Source organism: Rhinopithecus roxellana, chromosome 15, assembly GCF_007565055.1.
Source record: "Rhinopithecus roxellana isolate Shanxi Qingling chromosome 15, ASM756505v1, whole genome shotgun sequence".
NCBI classification, from domain to species: domain Eukaryota; kingdom Metazoa; phylum Chordata; class Mammalia; order Primates; family Cercopithecidae; genus Rhinopithecus; species Rhinopithecus roxellana.
Window position 1 is genome coordinate 75,324,351 of NC_044563.1, and position 7,744 is coordinate 75,332,094.

The window sequence follows — 7,744 nt, forward strand, 5'->3', positions numbered from 1 at the left end:
GGTCTGATTTAAGATCCAGTCTCCACCATTTTGATGAATTGGGCAAGTTACTTAATCTCACTGTGCATCAATTTTCTCATCTAGGAAATAGGGATAATGACTCCTACTTCATGGAATTGTTCTGGGGAGTATATATGTTGCATAAAAGCACTAGCATGGGTGCTGGGTGCAGACTAGGCACCCAAAACTCTACAGGGCTTGTCCAATAAATTGGGGCTTTTGTAATTATTTAAAATGGACCGCAATACTGATAAGTTTCTCTGATGCCAGAGTCAGAAAAAAAGGTCAAATTCAGAGACCCAAGTATCTTTAGCTACAACTGGCCTAAGCAAGCTGGAAAGCAATTCCCAAGTTATCCAGGCTGCTCTTGCTCCTGCCAGCTAATCCCTAACTGCATTTGTATTCCTTTGCAGCCGGCTGGCCTGTGCATATGGAATACATTTTCTTTGGGTGTCTCACCATTAGCGTTTTCATTTCTGCTTAGCGTCAGGGGCTTTGCACATCGCTGGCCTTCCAGAGTACTAAGCCCGTCTTTGTGTAGGCTTGCTTTGTTCTCTCATTTCCTGATCAGTCAGGAAGCATTTCTGGGCAAGAGCTTTTGGAGGGGGGGTTTTGCCTGGCAGCTTCATACACTATGAGTTTTGGAGAAGGATGAATCAAGTACCACCTCATACACAGGTCTCCTCTCTCCCTCCCTGGACACATGGCTACCTGTGGATTAGATACAGCCTTCTTTCCTCCCCAGGTTTTCTAATGCTCTCACATGTAGATCTGCTAAGCTCTGCTAATAAACACAAAGAAATTAGCTGCCACGTTCAAAGCTTATGCTATCAGTCAGTTGTGCATCACTCTGAAAAGGCAACCTTCCACTTAAAAGAATATAATAATTCACAGTGCTGGCAAAGGTGCAGTGAGATGGGCACTGTCATAGCCACTGATTAATGAGAGTGTAAATTGATACAACACTTCAGGTGGGGGGAGGTGAGGAGGGCAATTAACCAGCATATAACAAGAGCCTTTGAAACAGTGATTCCACTTCTAGGAAAGTGTCTCCTAAGGAAACAATCAGAAATGTGGTCAAAGATTATTACAATATAAAGATGTTCATTGCAGTAATGTTTACAATGGTGCAAATTTGCAGGAAATCTAAATATACAGTTATAAAGATTAACTAAATGTATATAAATCCACAAAATTGAATACTATGAAACTATTAAAGAAAAGATATTGTAGAATAATATGAAAGGGATGGGAATAGGCTCATCATATAATATTAAATAAAAAACTATAAAAATGCAAATATAATATGACTCTAATTTTATTTTAAGATATGTATGCACAGAAAAAAAAAAACAGATTGGAAGGAAATTCCCTAAAATATTAACAGTGATTACCTTTAGTGGTATGATTGTGGATAATATCCTCTTTTCTCCTGTAGGTTTTCTATATTTTCTTTAACAAATACGTACTGCAAATCAGAAAAGAATGACAACCGTGTAAACAAAAGTGCTGCTTTCCTCTCCAGGGTCTGTGACCGCGGTGGAAAAGCTGGCTTGCTCCAAGGAACCATCTTGAACCCTGACCTCTTAAGGCACTGCTGGGGAGATACTATCTGGTCCCAACTGGCCTGGTCTGCTCCCTGACAACCCTGTGATCAAACCTGACCAAGCCTGGTTGTCCAAGTGGACAGAGCTGGCCTGACCATGGTCTCCTGCAGCCCGGCATATTCTGGAGCCTTTTCTAAGCCTCCTGTTAGCAGGCTTTCCTCCTGTCTCTTAGGTCACTGCAGATTGATTCATCTCACTTCACTGTGGTTTACAATTTGCAGTTCTTGACCCTTACATTCTCCCCTGGTGCTGGAGCCATGTTTCTGCAATACCAACAAACCAATGGCAGCAAGCAGAGAATCGGCTGCAAGCCATGTATCCTCATGGCCTCCCCAGCAGGCTCCTTGCCCTCTCACTTCCTTTCTGTCCCTATCCAGCATCCACACACAAGTCTGCTTCTTTAAGGAGCCCTATGTGGTCCTACCCAAGATATGTGGGGAAAGGGAAGGCAGGCCTGAGATTTGGCCAATGAAAATTCAATTCTGTGTAGCAAAGGTCCTTATCACTAGTCAAACTAAGAAACAAGAGGCTTGACTGGAAGAGTCCACAAAGTCTGGGATTTTATACATTATATTTCAGTGTAGAGCAAAGAGGTCAAAATTTCTGGCCCAGATTACCACACTGGGTGAATTCAACAAGCCGAAAGTCTGGGCATCTGATTTAAAATGGGCTGTTTGCAGAATAACCATTTTTATTACACAAACAATGTCAGCAGAAGATGCCCCTGGGAGTTAGCATGGCTGTCTCTCTATCCCTCTGTCCCTTATTGTCAGGAAAAACACAAAAATTTTATCCACTCAACCTTCAAGGCCTCTGGCCACCTGGTTCCCACACCCTTATTTACCCAATTTCTTACCTCTCCTCCACATGGACTCCTGTCTGTAAAATCCACTATCTCCACTTCCTTCCTCTGACATCTTTTTTAATTGGTTCTTTCCCCATCCCCTTCCAATGTAATTATGAGCAACTAGACACAGAGTGAGGAAACCTGAATTCTCATCCTCTCTCTCCCATTTACTAGCTTAAAACCTTAGGCCAGGCCTGGGCACAGTGGCTCATGCCTGTAATCCCAGCACTTTGGGAGTCCAAGGGGGGCAGATTTCTGAGCCCAGGAGTCTGAAACCAGCCTGGGCAACATAGGAAGCCCCCATGTCTACAAAATAAAAAAAAAAAAAAATTAGCAGGCTGGCCACAGTGGCTCACGCCTGTAATCCCAGCACTTTGGGAGGCCGAGGCAGGCAGATCACCTGAGGTTGGGATTTTGATACCAGCATGACCAACATGGAGAAATCCTGTCTCTACTAAAATACAAAAAAAAAAAAAAAAAAAAAAAAAATCTGGGCATGGTGTCCTCCCAACTACTTGGGAGGCTGAGGCAGGAGAATCGTTTGAACCCGGGAGGCGGAGGTTGCAGTGAGCCAAGATCACGCCACTGTACTCCAGCCTGGGCAACAAGAACAAAACTCCGTTTCAAAAAAAAAAAAAAAAATTATCCCAGCATTGTGGTGCATACCTGTGGTCCCGGGTACTTAGGGGGCTGAGGTGAGAGGATCACTTGAGCCCAGGAGGTGGAAATTGCAGTGAGCCTAGATTGAACCACTGCACTGTACCCTGGGTGACAGAGTAAAACCTTGTCTCAAAAGAAAAAGAAAAAAGAAAAACTCATAGGCCAGTCACTAACTTCCCTGGGCCTCAGTTTTCTGATCTGAAAGAAAATATAGGGGTTGAACTAAAAACCGAAACACCTTTCCAATTCTCACATTCTATAGCACTTTTCATGGCCAAGTCAGAAGCCTTTTCTGAGTGAGCCCACCCCTAACTGATGATGCTCACAGGCGCCCTCTGCAGTTCACTTCACAGATGGAGGAATCTACCCTAACTTGTTCCACATTTCCTGTGTGTATTTGTTTCTCTGTTTGTTTTATTTTGTCCAGGTACAAAATACCTCTGGAACAATGACTGTGTTTCTTCACAACCCCCATATACCGTGTCCAGAACACAGGAAACAGTCGGGAAAGGTTGTTAGCTCTCTGACTAATGTCTACCCCTCAGGCAGACATGAAAAGGGACTCATTTAAATTTGGTTTCCCTGCCAGAATTGTCAGGCCTCAGTGGCCTTGGGAAATCACCAAGGAGGAAAATCACCATTTATCCTAAAAACTCTGCAGTCTGCACAGGCTGCCATCACCTCCAAACCTCTGCCCGGCCCTCACACAGCAGCAGCACGAATTGCCCTGTCCTAGCCCTTCCCAGGGTCATGGTCATTCCTAGAGAAGAATGGGCTTCTGCGTCCTGCCAGACAGACTAGCTGGGATTGCTGGACACATTAACACCCGGAAACTGAATTCCCTACCACAGCCAAGGTGAAGAGAGGTTGACCTAGAGGTCAGATGCAGATGTGAGACGCATTCCATTCTGAGGGCAGCAACTGTCTCTGCTGTGTGAGCCTGAAGTGTCTCTTGACATCTCTGAGTCTCACCCTCCATTTCTCTAGAATGGAGATCATAATACTTATCCTTGCAGGGTTATCATGATTACATAAATGTAATCAACTATATGGTCCTGCTTTTAAAAATGTGAATAATTTACACTCTTTACCTATTGTTTTACTCGTGTCCGGAAGTATCCGGCCCAGTATCATCCTTCTTTCCCTCCCCAAAACACCCTCTTTCCATGAAGCTACTGTCAGGTGAGCTACACATGAGCGGAAAGCACTGGTCCCGATACACACGGTTGGAACTCACAACATATTTTCCCACTGGAACAATGGCATGTATGAAATTTGGGTGTTGGGGACAGAAATGATCATATTTCGTATTTTAATTATGTGTGAGTTAGATCGATTTTTGAGGAGTTCCCTGAAAACCTCCCCCTGCATTTAACACTTTTTCTATGAGAGGAAAACACTCCTGATTCATAATAACTAAGCTACAAGCAAATCTTTGGAAGCCCGCCCATCTGTAAGCAGGGTTCTACCTGTGTTAAATCACCTTCAGATGCAGCCGTTCTGTGCTAACCTGGTGGGCTAATGACACATTTGTGGATCTCAGCGTGCCTGTAATATCACAAACACAGGTGTGGTCTCCTGCCTTTCCCTGCAGAGGAAGGAAGGGATGAATGGAAAAAGTGTAGCAACTTACTTGGCTCTCTTATCCTGCAGTAGGTGAGCCCTCTGCATGGGATCTTTGAGGGCTGAGAGCTCTTTTCTGTTAAAGGAACCTCTGCAAAAGACAAGACCAATACATTTGAACAGTCCCAAGGAGAAGTAATTTCAGAGTAGACACCTATTTCTCCACCAGAAGCAAAGCAGATCCCAGATCCTAAAATCAGGCTTGCGGAAGCAAGAGGAAACATCCAGGAACCCCAAAGCAGGCAGTGGATTATCCATTGGCTCTGGGTAAAGCCAAGAGAGTTTAGAGAGGGATTTGCACTGTTTCGAGAAGCTTGCAGCTTCCTGATTCAACTCCTCTCCGAGGAAAGAGGCTCAGTAGACCAACCAAGCCACTTTTCCTCTCTTAAGGGATGAAGACCAAAGATGAAACTTGCCCAGCTGTCTGTTATGAACTAAATTGCATCCCCGCAAAATTCATGTGTTGAAGTCCTAACACCTTGTACCTCAGAATTTGACTGTATTTGGAGACAGGGTCTTTACAGAGGTAATTAAGGTGACACGAGGTCATGAGAGTGAGCCCTAATCCATTATGAGGGGCATTTATAAAAGGAGGAGATTAGGACACAGACAAGAATGCAGGGAGAAAAGACCATGTGAAGACTGAGGGAGGGTGTGGCCATCTACAAGTCAAGGAGAGAGACATTAGAAGAAACAATCCTCACAACACCTTGATTTTGGAGTCTAGCCTCCAGAGCAGTGAGAAAACAAACGGTCATCCAGGATGTGGTCATTTGTTATGGCAGCCCTCGAAGACCAACACACAGCAGAACAACACCAGAGGCAAATCAGAAAGAAAATGAGATGCAGACTCCAGCAACCTGGTCTCCCAGTCAGGACACAAGCCAGACCTGGACAGAAGTGGTCACAGCACTTTTAGCTCCAAAATAGCCACTGGGCGGAGGCTCCTAGTTCCTCCTCCCTCCAACCCCATGCAGCCTGCTCTGTCCCCGTCTTCTCAGGCTCACTCAGTGCAGTGTCTGCCTGCATCCCTCTATCAGGGGCCTTCCTCTGCCCACAGAGGGAGTTATATACAAGCCCGAGGAAGGAGGAAGAGAAGACAAAAGCAAGATGGAGCCTCACTGTCTGATTTTCCCAGACGTTCCCAGGAGGTCCTGGTTATGCAGGGCAGTCTGGATTTTTAGTGCGTACACCATTAGATGCCTCTTTCTTACTCTGCTTAGCACACCAGGTCTGTAGGTTCTGGTTCTTAAGGGCCATGTAGAGTCCAACTAAAAAGGGCAGGTGTTTGTTTTCCACCCCAATTTCCTTCTAGTGGCGGAAACACTAGCAGCCCTTTCCCTTCCCTTCCTTGCCCACTGACCTACACTCTCTTCCCTGTTATAGACAGTGGTGTGTCTTCTATGAAATGCATTTCTATACCAGTCATAGCACCCGTTCTGAGATAATCACAAGCTCAGAAAACCCTAACTAAAGTAGGTGCTGTTTTTTGAATGCCTACCATGTGGCCAGCACTGTACTAGTCACTTTACTCACCATATTTCCAGTCCTCACAGCTACCCTTGCAGGTGGGAATGACCACTCCCTTCCTAAAGATGAGAAAACCTGAACTGGGAGTGGTGTCTCGCACCTGTAATCCCAGGGACTCAGGATGCTGAAGCAGGAGGATCGCTTGAGCCCAAGAGTTTGACGCTGCAGTGAGCTATGATCCCACCACTGCACTTTAGCCTGGGTGACAAAGTGAGACCTTATCTCTAAAAAAAAATAAATAAATAAAAATAAAAATAAAAGATGAGAAAACCAAGGCTAAGGAGAAGTAACTTGTCCAGGGTCAGGCAGCTGGCTCTAGGCAGAGCTAGGACAGAAAGCGAGCTTTGGCTGACGTATTTGCTTTGAACTTTTCACTCTGCAACTCTAAAGAAAAAAAGTACATTTACACTGTGAAAGTCTATACAATGAAAATTGGATTTTCTCCAATTCTTATTGATAATAACTAGGAGACATTAAAGAGAAAGAGAGAGGGGCCAGACACAGTTGCTCATGCCTGTAATCCCAGCACTTTGGGAGGCAAAGGTGGGCAGATCACTTGAGCCCAGAAGTTTGAGACTAGCCTGGGCAACATGTAAAACCCCATCTCTATTAAAAATATATATACAAAAATTAGCTGGACATGGTGGCAGGAACCTGTAGTCCCAGCTACTCGGGAGGATTATTTGAGCCCAGGAGGTGGTGGCTACAGTGAGACAAGATCACACCACTGCACTCCAGCCTAGGTGAGAGCGAGACTCTGAAAAAAAAAAAAAAAAAAAGAGAGAGAGAGGAGAGAGAGAAATCTTCCACAGGCACAGAAATGCCATGACTTCTAAAACTAAGATCTGATCTCTAACTTAAAAACCTCCGTCTCTGTTTTGCCTGCAGAGAAATCTAAATTCCTGTGGCGAATGAAGCTGCTTTCCAATGCTTGCTGTAATAGCCCTCTGCATCTTTCTTTCATAACATCTAGCACAATCTGAAGTTACATATTGGGTGATTGTTTGATTAATGTTTGTCTTTCTGAAATTCTGAGGTAGCATCATCATATAACTTACAGTGTAAATGGGAACACTTTTGAAAGTAAAAGGAGATGTTATTAACAATTATTCCAGGACAAGAAGGAGACTGGAACGTGTGGTCATCCTACGGGTGAAGCAGAGACCAACTCTGGTTTGCCTGACATTGTAGTCCCAGTGCCAGATTCCATACTTAGCACATAGTAGATGCTCAATAAATAAACATGATGATTGATTTAACAATGTCTTTGAAATATTTTTCACTATTTTATCCCACCATATCTTTCAGGTTCTACTTACTGCAGCTTCTAACATATCCCAGTCCTAGACATTCAGGGGTCCCTGTTTAGCCATTTTGAACATAACATATATTCTCACAGCCTCAAGCCTTTATGAAACTGTCGCCTCTGCTCACAATGTGCTCCCCTCACTCTCCACCCATCCTTAAAAGTATTCTC

General features: G+C 44.4%; 1 long non-coding RNA gene across 1 annotated transcript; it reads left to right on the forward strand.

Moving 5' to 3' along the window:
- The first annotated feature begins 4,706 nt into the window (after positions 1–4,706).
- LOC104668911 lies at positions 4,707–7,526 on the forward strand. Its single transcript, XR_748911.2, has 2 exons — positions 4,707–5,920; positions 6,285–7,526. It is a non-coding gene; the product is annotated as an uncharacterized LOC104668911 (long non-coding RNA).
- The last annotated feature ends 218 nt before the right edge of the window (positions 7,527–7,744 follow it).